The sequence below is a fragment of the Prosopis cineraria genome, unplaced genomic scaffold (assembly GCF_029017545.1).
Source record: "Prosopis cineraria cultivar Desert tree isolate PC_DT_omini unplaced genomic scaffold, ASM2901754v1 PC7, whole genome shotgun sequence".
In the NCBI taxonomy this organism is placed as follows: Eukaryota; Viridiplantae; Streptophyta; class Magnoliopsida; order Fabales; family Fabaceae; genus Prosopis; species Prosopis cineraria.
This window is the reverse complement of record NW_026555338.1, coordinates 2,461,358-2,474,038: the sequence shown is the minus strand read 5'-3', so window position 1 is coordinate 2,474,038 and position 12,681 is coordinate 2,461,358. Positions and strand designations below refer to the sequence as shown.

General features: G+C 38.3%; 2 pseudogenes; both read left to right on the top strand.

The window, feature by feature from the left end:
• Positions 1 to 280: 280 nt before the first annotated feature.
• Positions 281 to 436, top strand: LOC129316970 (5.8S ribosomal RNA; annotated as a pseudogene).
• A 187-nt stretch (positions 437 to 623) lies between these two features.
• Positions 624 to 3,729, top strand: LOC129316954 (28S ribosomal RNA; annotated as a pseudogene).
• The last annotated feature ends 8,952 nt before the right edge of the window (positions 3,730 to 12,681 follow it).

Here is a 12,681-nt window from a genome sequence, read left to right as displayed (position 1 = left end):
CGTAGGTGAATCTGCAAAAGAATCATTGTCAATGCCTCGCGAAAGATTTACCCAAGAATTAGTTCGAAAACCTCCATGAGGGGGGAGGCTAGAGAGCGCATGCACTGTTAGCCTCCCCACACGAGCTGGGGACTTGGTCTCTACTTCATGTAGGTCTAAGCCCCCAACACAACAACTAACCTCGATGCCTGAGCTGCCAAGGAAATGCAAAAAATTAGCACACCATTGACGCCGTCCTTAAAGCCAGCACCACATCTTTTGCCATTTGCATTCAAAAAATGACTCTCGGCAACGGATATCTCAACTCTTGCATTAGTGAAGAACGTATCGAAATGTGATATTTGGTGTTAATTGTAGAATTTCGTGCACTATCGAGTTTTTGAACACAAGTTGCGCTCGAAGCCATTAGGTTGAAGGCATGTCTGCCTGGGTGTTAGCAACATTGCCATTTCTCAGAACTGCACAAGGTGGAAGGTGGGCTCTTGAGAGCCTCGCCTTTTGACAGGTTGAAAGACACCCCTCAGTAATGGCTACCACGATCAAAGGTGGTTGAGATGTTAATCGAGCCTATACGTGCACATGTTGTCCCCCGAGTTGAGCAATCAGATCAATGTCCTTAAATGTGACCCTAGGTCAGGTAGGGCTACCCACTGAGTTTAAGAATATCAATAAGTGAAGGAAAAGAAACTAATAAGGATTCCCGTAGTAATAGCAAGTAAACTGGGAAAAGCCCACCATGAGAACCAGTTGCCTTTAACGTTTGAATTATAGTTTGGAGAAGCGTCCTCAGTGATAGACTGGGCCTAAGTCCCCTGGAAGGGGGTACCAGAGAAGGTGAGAGCCCCTCCGTGCTCTAACCTTGTCATACCATGAGGCGCATTCGGCAAGTCAGGTTGTTTGGGAATGCAACCCTAATCGAGTGATAAATTCTGTCTAAGGCTAAATATTGGCGAGAGATTGATAGCAAACAAGTACCATGAGGGAAAGATGAAAAGGACTTTGAAAAGAGAGTTAAAGAGTGCATGAATTATCAGGAGAGAAGTGGATGGGGTTGGTAATGCATCCCAGTTGGATGTGGAATGGCACAAGCCAATCCGCCGATTGACTCAAGATATGGACTGATGCTAATTACGGTGATAGCCCATGTTGTTGATATTCCTATGGTAAAGTCATCCCCGTGATCATGGATGGCAGTGTGCACCTTCACAGCGTGCCTCAGCACCTGTGCATTCTTGGCATCAGCTCGTGAGCTTCCTATTTGGCCCGTCTTGAAACACGGACTAAGAAGTCTGATGTGTGTGTAAGTCAATGGGTGAGTAAACCCATAAGGCAGAAGGAAGCTGATTGGTGAGATCCCCTAACAGGTTGCACCGTCGACCAACCTTGATCTTTTATGAAGGGTTCGAGTGAGAGTATGCCTTGCGGGACTTGAAACTCTAGTGGAGGCCTGAAGCAACACTGATGTGCAAATTGTTCATCTAACTTGGGTATAGGGGCGAAAGACTAATTAAACCATCTAGCAGCTAGTTCCCTCTGAAGTTTTCCTTAAGATAGCTGGAGCTCAAGTATGAGTTCTATCAAGTAAAGCTAATGATTAGAGGTATCATGGGCATAACGCCCTCGACTTATTCTCAAATTTTAAATAGGTAGGACAACATGGCTGCTCTGTTGAGCCGAGCCATAAAATCAAGAGCTCTAAGTAGGCCATTTTTGGTAAGCAGAACTAGTGATGCATGATGAACTGGAAGTCAGGTTATGGTGCCTAACTACGTGCTAACCTATATTCCATAAAGGGCGTTGGTCGATTAAGATAGTAGGATAGTGGTCATAGAAGTCAAAATCTGCTAAGGAGTGTGTAACAACTTACCTGTCAAATCAACTAGCCCTAAAAATGGATGGCACTAAAGCGCCCAACCTATACTTGGCTATCAAGGAAAGAGCCAGGCCTCAATAAGTAAGAAGGCTTAACGGTTGCTATAAAACATTAGGCACGAGTTTGGGTGCAGCAGCCGTTAGTGTTGATCTTGGAAGTAGTAGCAAATATTCAAATGAGAACTTTGAAGGCCGAAGAAGGGAAAGGTAGGGTCCAGCGACTGGAAGAGCACCACACGATGTGTGGTGTCCGGTGTGACCCTAGCGGCCCTTGAAAATATGAAGGACTTAGTGCCTCCTATGCCCAATCGTACTCATAACCACATCAGGTCTCTAAGGTGAACAATCTCTAGTCGATAGAACAATGTAGGCAAGGAAGTCAGTAAAATGGATTCATAACCTTAGGACAAGGATTGGCTCTAAGGGCTGGGCACAAGGGTTCCAACCCTAAACCCTTAGCTATTGGTAGATTGCTCGAGTTGCTCCGTAGCGAGAGTGGGTTGCCATGTGCTGGCCGAGGGACAGACTGGGAATAAGCCTTTCGAGGTCCCTTCCCCAGGCATTGAATAGTCGACTTAGAACTAATACGAACAAGGGGAATCCAACTATTTAATTAAAATAAAGTATTATGATGGTCCCTGCAGATGTTGACGTAATGTGATTTCTTCCTAGTGCTTTGAATGTCAAAGTGAAGAAATTCAACCAAGCATAGATAAATGGCAGGAGTAACTATGACTCTCTTAAGGTAGCTAAATGCCTCATCATCTAATTAGTGACGTGTATGAATCGATTAATAAGATTCCTACTATCCCTATCTACTATCTAATGAAACCAAAGCTAAGGGAACGAGCTTGGCAAAATCAATAGTGAAAGAAGACCCTGTTGAGCTTGACTCTACTCTAACTTTGTGAAATGACTTGAGAGGTGTAGGATAAGTGGGAGTCGGAAATGATGAAAGTGAAATACTACTACTTTTAATATTATTTTACCTATTTCGTGAATCGGAGGCGAGGCAATGACCCTCTTTTTAGATCCAAGGCTCGCCCAGCAGGTCGATCCAGGTGGAAGACATTGTCAGGTGGGGAGTTTGCTTGGGGTACCATATCTGTTAAAAGATAACGAAGGTGTCCTAAGATGAGCTCAATGAGAACAAAAATCTCATGTGGAATAAAAGGGTAAAAGCTCATTTGATTATGATTTCCAATACAAATATGAACAGTAAAAGTGTGGCCTATCAATCCTTTAGTCCTTCAAAATTTGAAGCTAAAGGTGTCAAAAAAGTTACCACAGGGATAACTGGCTTGTGGGAGCCAAGCATTCATAGCGAGTTGCTTTTTGATCCTTTGATGTCGGCTCTTCCTGTTATTATGAAGTATAATTCACCAAGTGTTAGATTGTTCACCCACCAATAGGGAATGTGAGCTAGGTTTAAACCATCATGAGATAGGTTAGTTTTACCTTACTGATGACAGTGTCACAATAGTAATTCAACCTAGTATGAGAGGGTCGTTGATTTGCACAATTGGTCATTGCGCTTGGTTGAAAAGCTAATGGTGCAAAGCTACCATGCATTGGATTATAACTGAACACCTCTAAATCAAAATCTGACCTAGAAGTGATACATGTGCTCGTCGTTTGTTTGCTGACCAACAGTAAGGGCCTCAGCCCTCAAAGGCATGTTTCGTTGGCAAAGCCCTTGCGGCAGATGAGTCATAAGGGACACCTTAAAGAAATTCCTATCGAGCGATGGGTAGAATCCCTTACAAATGACTTAAATATATGATTGGGTATTGGAAGTGGCAAAGTAGCCTTGCTACCACAATCCATTGAGATTCATCCTAAGTTTCTTCGATTCGTCCCCCGCCTTCTACATGTAAAAGTGGGCCAAAGGTTATGGCATGCCTATGGTATATGCTGATAAGCCCCAGTGAAGATTGCAAAAGTTATTGGTAACCTCAGGCGAAGCTCGTGGCATGTGATGGAGCGTTGTGGCAAGTATTGGTAAAGCTCTAGCAGGGATGGGGTAAGTTTTAGAAACCTCAGGCCAAAGCCCGTGGAAAGTGATGGAGTGTTATGGCAAGTGTAGATAAGAGCTCTAGCAGGATCCAGGCAAGTGTTGGCAACCTCGGATGATGCCTATGGTGAGTGATGCAGCATTGCAGCAAGTATTGGCAAAGTTCTAGCACGATTAGGGAAAAGGTTGGCAACCTTGGGCAAAGGACGTGGCAAATGTTACCAAGGTTTGGACTTGCCACAGGCAAGTCTGGACAGGCTTGAGGATAGTCCTGACATGTCTCGGGCAAGTCCTAGTATGTCTAGACTAGCCACGGGCAAGTCCTACCACATTTAGACCTGCCCTGGGCAAGTCCTGGCATGTTCAAGGCAAGTCCTTGCATGTTCAAACTAGCCATAGGTAAGTCCTAGCATGTCTGGACTTGCTTGGGGCATGTCCAGACTGGCCACAGGCAAGTCTTAGCTCTTTTAGACCTACTCGAGGCAAGTCTTAGAACATTCAAACTGGCCATAAGTAAGTCCTAGCATGTTTGGGGTAAGTCCTGGCATGTTTGGACCTACCAAGGGCAAGTCTTGATACGTTCAAACCTGCCAGGAGCAAGTTCTGGCAGTGTAAAAAAAGTCCTACCCATACCAAAATGAAATTTTCTTATTACATTTATGATTTTTTGGTTTTATTAACTCAAACTCATCCCCCTTGACATATTAGCGGGTCCGGTCATCGGAGCCATCGCCCGTGGCGGCTCGTAAAGGTCGCACTCTTTGGAGTAATTAAAAAATCTTGGAAAATTTTGTGGGTGTCCAAAAATTATGAAACTTTTTAGATTTTATCCTCATATCATGCATAACAATCCTGTAAAAAAAAAATACATGAATTGGAGGTCTTTAGGTCCCCTAAATGGGGTGCTTTCATTTGAACAAAAAGTATGTTTGTTCGTATCAAGGTGAAAAAAGCCCATATTGCTCCTTAGGGGGGCACCTAGCCCTGAGGGGGCCCCACCCTATTTTTTTATGGACTCTCAAGAACCACACATGCATGCTTAGTGCTCAGTACTTAAGTACTTTAGCACGTTGCATAATGCATGTTTAAATATAATGGAAGACTACGCAAGCTGGGGCAAAACCCTAGGCAAGCGTGTGTGGCAAATGTTAGTAAGGTCCGGGCAAGCATTGGCGAGGTTCGAGAAAAGCCCATGGCCTGTGTTGGCAAGGTCGTCACAACTGTTGATACCTCTAAACAAGCTTATGGCCAGTGTTGGCAAGATATAGGCAAGAGTTGGAAGGTCCGAGCATAGCACATGGCGTGCATGTATTGGCATGATGGGGGCAAGTGTTGGCAACCTCGGTAAAGGTTGTAGCAAGTGTTGGTAGCCTCGGGCAATTGAAAGATAGGAAGGTGTAACGGAAGATTAAATTTTTAAAGTCCCTATCCTGATATGGACCGAACAAACTCATTTAAGTCAAGGTGGATAGAAGAGTTACCTTTTAATTATTTAAAGTTGTTGCACATTTGGATCTCTGGAGCTGACAACATAGATTTGCTCCCTCTATCGGTATCCACACGAACAGCTCTCTAACTCGAACAACGTGTTAGCCCTCTTAACGTTCGTTCTTTTTTTAATGTTAATTTTCCTTTCTATAGGGTGTTTCATGACTCTCAGAGTATTTTTGCCGTCAAAACTTTTCTAACTCTCTCTCTCTCTCTTCATAAGGATGTCCCTATCTATATATAGTATATAAATAAGGTTTTTTGTCTTTCACTTAAAAGCTCACAAAAATTTAATTAAATTTATCTCATAAATTTAATCCATAATATCATATATAATTTGAATTTATATTATAAATTTAAATTATAAATTTGACATGATATTCTCTCTTATCATGTTAGTTATTAAATTTAATCTATCATATAAAATTAAATTTAAAATTAACATAATATAATATAATATAATATATATCACATATACATTTTATATTATATATATATGAATATATATATATATTTCAATATATATATATATTATCTATATTTAATTTTATATATCATAGACATATGTCATATATATTTATATTTGATATATATACATATATGGATTTATATATATATATATTTCAAATATATATATATATACATATATATAAAATTATATTTTGAATTTTATATTTCATATAAATTTTTATATATAAATATTTATCAAATAAGTATTCAAATATATATATATATATATAATTCATTCACCCCATATTACATTCATTGAATTTAGACATATTCCAGATTCAATGAACTTGGACATTATAACTCGAGTTGAGCTGTTCTTATGTGCGACCCTATAGGCCCATATGAAATTAGCGATAGGCTAATTACACTATTAGCCCACAAGTCACAAGTGGCCTTTACCAAGACATTACAACTGCCTAATTCACATGGGGATTGATGATCCAATATAACCTATCATGTAACCATATCACATCCCTTTTGTCACGTGATATTTCAGTCAAGTACGAGACATGGAATTGTCATTCTCTTTTACCTAACTGTTACTTTATTGATCTCTGAGTAGACTGACTGTTACTCATCAAGGGGCCCAGTAATATCTCTCACTTAATGTGAGGGATAAATTCCATCTTGACCACTCATATTCCTCTACATGAATATCACAAAACTCAATTATAGCCTTTATGATCACCCGATTAAAGATAATTTTTGACTAGGTCAAAGTTTAGTGGTCATCATGTAGGAATCTATGATGATCTCAGGTCAAAGGGCTTAGTGATATAGTTACATATGAGATAAGCTTATAACTTGTACCATGCAACTTTCTCACAGCGAGTCGGTCCAGCACCTTGTACTCTTTAAAGTACCTATGACTTTAATTTATATCTCTATAATTAATCAAAGTCATACTAGTCTTGTTTCATCTATGATCCCTCAAAGATGACCGACCAGGGATATTTAGGACAATCATTATAGTTTGTCTGGGGATACAGTTATCATTTGAACATGCAATTGTTATGATAACAAAATAGAAATTCATTAAATAATAATGTGCATCGTACAATGATTCACCCTAGGGCACAATTTCTAATAGCAAGCTTGTGGCCTGTGTTGGCAAGGTATGGGCAAGTGTTGGAAGGTCTGGGCAAAGCACGTGCCGTGCATGTGTTGGCATGATGGGGGCAAGTATTGGCAACCTTGATAAAGGTTATGGCAAGTGTTGGTAGCCTCGGTAAGCCCGTGGTTAGTGTTAGCAAGGTATGGGCAATAGTTGGAAGGTCTGGGCAAAGCACATAGTGTGCATGTGTTGGCATGGTAGGGGCAAGTATTGGCAACCTCAGTAAAGGTTGTGGCATGCGTTGGTAGCCTTGGGCAAGCCCATGGCTAGTATTGGTAAGGTATGGATAAGAGTTGGAAGGTTCGGGCAAAGCACGTGGCATACATGTGTTGGCATAGTGGGGGCAAGTATTGGAAACCCTAATAAAGGTTGTGACAAGTATTGGTAGCCATAGGCAAAGCCCGTTACAGGAGTTGGCAACTTTGGGAAAAGGTAGTGGGCAACTATTTTTAACCTCGGGCCAAGTGTAGGCTAGCCTATGGCAAGTGATGACAACCTCGTGCAAGCTTGGGTAAGTGTTGCCAAGGTTTAGATAAGGAGGTATAAGATTTGGCACGTCCAGACAAGCCCAGGGCAAGTCTTGGCACATCCAGACTGGCCACAGGTAGGTCCTAGCATGTTTAGACTTGCCTAGGGCAAGTCCTGGCACGTCCAGGCAAGTCCAAGCACATCAAATTTTAGGACTTTGAATATCAACTTCTCCAACATTTAGAATAGGGAGTGGAAGATTTAAAGCTTCATTGTTATTTAATTGGTTGCATTTCAACACATACTTCCTTACAAGTCGTCCTTGTATATATACACACATAATAGAAAGGTTAAAGGAAGCATGAAAGTATTTTAAGTTTCTTGGAAAAATAAGTAAAAGAAAAAGAGATCAACTTAACCAATATCTTAACACATTAGATGAGAATTCATAGAAACCTTAAATTTGCAAAAGAAAAAATTCATAATCAAGTTTCCTAGCAACAAGTCTACAAGTAGACAAAAATTCATACACATATATACATAATCACATTCTACTAGCACCCTAATCTTAAATACATTATAATATATTTTCTCAAAAGAAAGGGATTGTAGTTTTTTACAATCTACAAACAACCCCTAGCTCTACTCCTTTCCCCATCCACCACTGGATCCTTTACCTGGACTTGAAAATATTAAAAAGAAAGGGGTAAGATAGCCACAGTCTTAGTAACTAAGAAATCTACATTGATTATTACAAAGTAAGCCATAATCAAATAAACGGATAATAGATTCAACATAGTATATAATTTAGCAATTTCAAATGCATGAATGCATGACATAAGCCAGTATGACCTTTTTTGACCAACAGAATGCCCCTTAGTACTCTTTAGTTCACAAGTAAACCTTATACCCACTTGTACCTCCACAGGCACAAAATATAATCTAAGGCATGATCGAATCCATCTAACTACCTATACTCCTTCCATATGAATCCTGAGCAGCCAAAGCTAACTCCTTCCCAAAGCTAGCCTGACTTACTCTCTATATGAGGGCTACCTTGGCCTAGGCACTTAACCTCATACTTCATATGTCATATTTCCTCCCCCACTGAGAGGTGTCAAACACTCAATCTACTAACCACTTTAGTGCACTGAGCCCATAATATAAAAGGCAACACTGAGTACTGGCTGTGTTATAGAATATCACAAGTCCACACCTCTCCATTAGTGAACTCCCACTAACATCATGCCTTTTACTCTTATCTACCTTTCTCTAGTATTGACCACTTCAATACTCTAAGGTAGTATAACAAATATCACTCCTCCTTTAAGCTGTTCCTTAGCCTCTCTAAGGTACCTAATCCAATTACACTTCCTTAAGTGCAACTTCCATTCTCTACAATTACAATACATACAAACAATCTTGTTTCTATAAAAAGATTATTGTTAAATGAATAGAAAACATATATTTACTATTATCCAAGTAATACCCCAAAATTCACTATTATCCAAGTAATACCCCAAAAGTCTTTATAAAACACAATTAATTACATTTAATCATTTAAAACATGTAATTCATGATAGCTAGTAATATTTATTCGAAAATGGCTCAACAAAGCAATAAGAAATATAAATTCCTCTATTATCTTAACCTTTTGGTACCAAAAGGGTTCCCCTTATATAGAATAAGACTAGGCTTGTTCCTTAACTTCTTAATAAGTTCCACCAACACTTCCCTATAACATATAAGTGATCCACATCACTTTTCATGGCTAATAGCATAAAAGAAAACTATAACTCATACCACACAACTTGGGTCAATGCACCATAATCCATCCTAATGGTCCATGTATCAAACCAATTATTCTCATAGTACCACTTAACTACCAAAATCATTTGTTAGCTACTATTAGGCTAATTTCCAAACCATACAATTTTTAATCAACCAAAAACCTTCACTTAGCATTACCAACTTTCACCATTAGTACTTATAATGAAAACCTAAGCTTAATGTAAATCTTATTGGATTCAAATGGCACAATTATAATAAAGCCAATAGGCTTAAACCATTAAGGAGAAAAACCCAACCTATTGGGATTTGACTTTTGCCTTAAAACTCTATTTTTCATCTTTAAGACATTAGATCACCATATAAAAACTCAAAACAACCTTCCAAAAACCCAAACAAATCAAAGCTTACAAGAATAAAGCCTTTGGGATTAAAATCTAAAAATTTCCTCTTTCAAAAATTAAAGAAAATCAAGAGGGAAGGAAGAGGATTGAAGTAGGGAGTTTACTTACCACGTAGCCGAGGTTGCAATGGTTGCAAAGCCTCCTGAATCCAAACCTCATTCCCTCTGTTCCTCCTCTCTTCTGTCTCACTTTTCTTTCCTTTGTTTTCTTGTTTCAGTTTTGATTTTGCATGAGTTTCCCTTTTAAAATTGATCTTACAACATTCTGGAGAAAATTACAAGAAAGGGTCCAACATTTTCTATTATAGCACAAAAGCCTAGGTCAACTTTTGTGGTTTTTTTCATAGTTAAAAATAAAATAAAATCAAAGTTTTTCTTAAAAAAATTTAAACTTTGGACCTCTATCAAATTATTCTAATTTTAATTTAATTATAGATATTTTTAAAATAAACCCAAGTCTTAAAAACTTCAGGATATTACATTTTTTCCTCCTTTAAAAAGAATTTTGTCCTAAAAATCCAAACCAACACAAGAACTAAAGAGAGAAATATACCTAGGAAAACAACTGCGGATACTCCTTCTTCATTTGATCCTCAGTCTCCTAAGTTGTATCTCTTGGAGCCACCACTTTTCAATTCACTTTTACCAACCAGATTGTCTTATTTCTAAGCTGCTTATCCTTAGCATCCACAATATGATCTGGTTCAGTCTAGTAGGTTAAATTCTCCTAAATTTTAACCTCCTTAAGTTCTATCACATGCAATGGGTCTGGCTGGTACTTCTTCAGCTATGACACATGAAACACATCGTGTAGACCTACTAATTGAGGTGGCAATGCCAACTAATAAGCCACTAGCCCAACTTTCTTCAAAATCTCAAAAGGTCCCATATATCAAGGAGACAACTTCTTAGCCCGAATTGAGTATCCAACACTTGTAACATCTAAAAAATTCAAAATCTAGAAATTTTCAAAATCTAGAAAAATTAACTAATTAAGGGATAAATTAGTTAAAAAGATAATTAATTAATTTAATTATGTTTTTAGGTTGCTAATTGGCTTTTTGGGTCATATTTGGCTCTAAATTAAGTTAGGATGGAAGTCAGATCAAGTCGGGTGGTATCGGGGGAAGCAAAATTAACATTTTGCTCACTGCATTATGAGCCGCAGCTTGTGTGGCATGCACTGCGGCGCATGGCACAACAGACAACTTGAAATTTCAAAAATCATCAGAAAAAGTCATTTTTTATGGTAGGAAACCTAGAACACGAAGGGGACAGCTTTGGGCACTGTAGGGCTTCATTTTGAGAGGATTTTAAAGGTAAATTGGGCCTTCAAACTCTTGAGTAAGTTTCCTCCCCTTCTTCTCTACCTTTTCATCTCATTTTCCATAGGATTTGAAAGTGGGAGAATTTGCTCTGAATGGATTAAGCTATGAGTCTATGTTTTAAAGGTTTCTATTGACTCTAAAGGATTTATTTAAGTTTCTTAACCTTGGATAAGTGGTAATATGAAGTTAAATTGCTGTTTGGTGAAAATTAGATCAAGCCCTAGCTTGATTATATGGTTTTAAGGTGTGACAAGTTGAGATATCAAATGTTATATTGTGATAAAGTTAGAGGGAAGCTTAAAGGCATTGTGTGAGAAAATTATAATCTTGACAATTTATTTATTGAGAATATGAGTGAGAAGAGGAGAATTGGGATGTTATGGATACCTAATAGTACTTGTGTTAATTGAAAATTGACATATAGTACTTGTTGATGTTGATTATAGTGTGGGAACATTTTTCTTGAAACAAGAAGAGATTTAGTACCACAGTTAACCCTTTTTAGTAACAAAAGGGTTGAGGTAAATAGATAATTTGTATTATTTATTACCTTGCATAAGTTATTCTCGAGTTGTTTTTCCATGATTTGTTATGTATATATGTATAAATTTTATAAAGGTTAATTATTTTAGAAAATGAGTGGAGTATTGGTTTGTGAAATTCCACATTTTTGAAGTAAGTTGTAAGATTTGTTATATTTGTTTAGAAAGTTGTTTATGCATGGTCAAGTAGAGATATGTACTAAAATGTGTCATATTAAAGGGTGAGAGGTCACCTTAGTGGAGTTAGTAAAGATTAAGTCCATATGGCACTGCTGGCACCTCGAGATGCCAGGTGCAGCATATATTTCTCCTTAGTGCCTGCACATGGGTGCAATATTAGAGACTTACTCTCCTTAGTACCCAGAAGGGTGTGGAGTTAGAGAATATGCTCTTTAGCATCCGTAGGATGCGTTGTTAGAGTAACGACAACCCAATTATTTGTAATAGGGGGAACTAGTAGTCCAAAAGTAGTTTTAGACACCTTGGCCAGGTAGTCCTACCATGGATGGTGAGCTTAGGGACCATACATGTGGTTTAGTTTCATGAAATAGCCTACTGGTTCGGTCAGGAGTATTAGAAGACTGGATGGATAGTGATCATGCATGTAACTTGTGGTGATTTTATATGGTGTGGTTATTTTGCTTATTTTAAGGCTTGTTTATAACTTGGCATGTTAACTAATAATGTAGATTATCTTAGTTACTGAGATTTTTATCTCACCCCGTGGTTACCATTTTACAGGTTCTACCACTGAGTCTAAGCAGGGGAAGAAATCGGGTAAGGATTAGCAGATTTGCTATATCATGAATAGTAATGCTCGATTTTTGTTTAAGTCATGTACATAAACTGGTATGGATGATATTATATGTTGCCAACTAGGAATGCACGGCATTTTGATTAATTGTACTTGTGTTATATTGTGACATTTTGTATTTTAGCCCAACATTGTATATGATATGTATATGTGGTGGTTTTTGTGGTGATGGGCTAAAATACTAATACAAGTGCAAGGAATGTTTTATATATGTGGTGACAATGTGTATGTGATGTACTATATGGTAATAGAGGCCAAATAGCGTGTGTGGTATTGATTTTGTATTTTGGCCATATTGGACGAAATTGGCATTAAGTGGCCAAACTTTGTGTTTGGTGCA